The following is a 2,521-nucleotide window of genomic DNA, read 5'->3' on the forward strand; positions in this document are numbered from 1 at the left end:
TGCATTTAAATCACCAGCTTTAAAATTATCCTCACTTCACAAAGAATTAACAGCCTTACCAAATATTATTATTGTCACAGAATAAGAATGGGAGTTATTTTTGGCGGAGGAGGAAGATGATCTTTTGTGTGTCACCCCCACTGTAAACCCCTATTTAAATTGCTATCCTGAGCTCAGTCTTGGCCACTGTTTTTGGCTGCAGGTGCCTTCATCCTGGAGTTTTGCCACTCCACAAAATGCCGGCACTTCTCAAATCAGGAAGCGACATCTGGGTAGTGGGACCCAGTCAGACTGCAACCCCCGGAGGGAAGGAAATGAGAAAGACATCTCCATCATTGAAACCTTACAGGACAGCAGAGTGTGTGTGGAGGGGAAGATGGGGGAATCTCCTGAAAAATCCCGCCTGCTCTTCCCTGCCTGCAGCCCTCCTCACAACATGCCTCCCATGGCTGTCACCCAAACCCCCGCACTTGCCCATTGATCCAGGCTCAGAATAGCTCCTGTCGGCAGCCAGGGAGCTGTGGCCAGCCGACACGGGAGACAAGAGGATGAAGGACATGGGGCTCCATCCCATAGCACCCCACTGCTGGCGACCTCCTCTCTCTGCGCCCCTCTGATTGCCCCTGGGCTCTCATCACAGCCCCATGCTCAGAAAAGGAGGGAAAAAAGAGGAAATAACATAAAGCAGGAGAGAGAGGGGAGGATGCAATGCAGCTTGGAGTAGGGCAGGCTGTGCCATGTGCTCTAGCTCTGGCACCAGCCACCTTGCTGCCCAGATGATCCTTTTGAGGAGGGTCCAGAAGTGGATCCTTACTTTTGGCGATCTCCCACATCCCATGTCCACTTCCACAGCCGTTTGGGAATGCCAGCTTCCCAGCAGGAGGAGAGCCCTGTGTTCCTTGGAGGTGTCCCTGGGGGGGTGGGGGGGTCAGTCCCTGTCACAGCGGCACCTCGAATGGAGTGCAGAGGCCCTCCCTGCACAATCTGCCTGTCACCACCGATCACTTCAGGAGTCACATGGGGTTTGTGTCACTCAGCAAGGTTCTACTCGCCTTGTTAGCTGTGACCAGGATGAAGAATGGGGTTTTAAAAGACCCCACTTGCTGTGGGAGAGGGGGAAGTTACCCCCGCAAAGCCCAGGGGATGTGCAGGTTTGCCCTATGCCTGCCTTGGGGCCTTTTCTTGGAGCATCCTCTGAACGGGGCCAGGCTGATGCCATAGTGCAGGGCTGAGCATCCTCCTCCATAAGGCTGAGCGGCCTCCCTGCCTAGCATATCCCTGTCCCTGCATCCCCAGGGTGCTATGGGGGACAGAGGCCTGGGCACCCTGAGAGCCTTTGGGACAGCTGTTAAGGGGTGGGAAGGGGGTTTCCCTCACACCCCAGTGTCCTGTCTCTGCCCAGGTGTGCCTGCAGTCTGGCAGGTAGTTCTGGAGGCAGGTGGCATCACCCTAAGGCTCGTGTGGAAGGGGCTGTGTGAAAGGGTTTGGAGGGGGTTTTCTGCAGGTGGGGTTTCTCCAGACAGGTGAAGCTGAGTGCATTGCAGTCCCTGTCCAACTGCTCTGGTCACCGAGGTCCAGTTTTGGGTGCTCCCTGGAAAACCCAGTGTGGTGTCTTCACTCCACAGTGATGGGGAGAATGGGGGGCTTTCCCTTGGCCAGCTCCTTCTGCCAGGAGAGCTTCTGTCTTCTCACCACAGCCCCTAAGGTGGTTTTGGGCTGTTCCTTCACCTTATACCCCTGGGAAGCTGCTCACTGATCACAGCCAGCAAAGCCGGGAGCTGTGGGGGTGGCCCCAGGGGACAGCATCATCCCACAAAGGCAGTGAGGAAACCCCCTCCGTGCCAGGTACCCAGGCAGGCACTGTGCCCTCTCACACAGCTCCCTCGGCACTCTAAAATACCGGGGATGCTGTGGGTTGTGTGTGTGTGTGCAGATGTTGTGTATGAAAATGACCAGTGCAACATCTCAGCCTCTCCCTGGTGTGCCTGTGGACCGAAGTGATCCTGACACTAAGCAAAGGAAAAAGAGACTGATCGAAGCTGAGTGGAATTTTTCTGTTTTTTTTTTTTTAATCTTTCTTTAAGTGAGAACACCATCTGTCTCCCCCAACTCCGTCAGCGCTTCCAGTCCCCAGGCAGCTTCGCTCTTCCTAATTACTGTCATTAGGCACTGGGTAGCAATTAGGGAGGGATGCTGATGAGCAGCATCAGGAAGGCTGTGGTCCCCTGACAGCATCGCACAGGGAGCCGGCCAGCCTCTTCTCTCCAGCCCTGGCCTTTTCCACCTGGGGAGCTTAGTGGGTAGCACAGTAGCTGCCTTTTTGGTAGAGGCTGACAGGGAGGGGATGGAGAAGGGAGGTGCTGGCTGGCACCTCCATGTCCGGGAGAATGCCCTGGGAATGGGCTGCTCGGGGGAGCAGGACGATGGTCGAGGTGCTCAGTGCTTTTGGGGCATGGAGCAGCAGCCCTCCGTGCTTCAGGTTGCCCCACCATCCCATGCCTGCTCTGCCCACAGGTGCCCT

The sequence above is a fragment of the Corvus brachyrhynchos genome, unplaced genomic scaffold (assembly GCF_000691975.1).
Source record: "Corvus brachyrhynchos isolate BGI_N302 unplaced genomic scaffold, ASM69197v1 scaffold56, whole genome shotgun sequence".
In the NCBI taxonomy this organism is placed as follows: Eukaryota; Metazoa; Chordata; class Aves; order Passeriformes; family Corvidae; genus Corvus; species Corvus brachyrhynchos.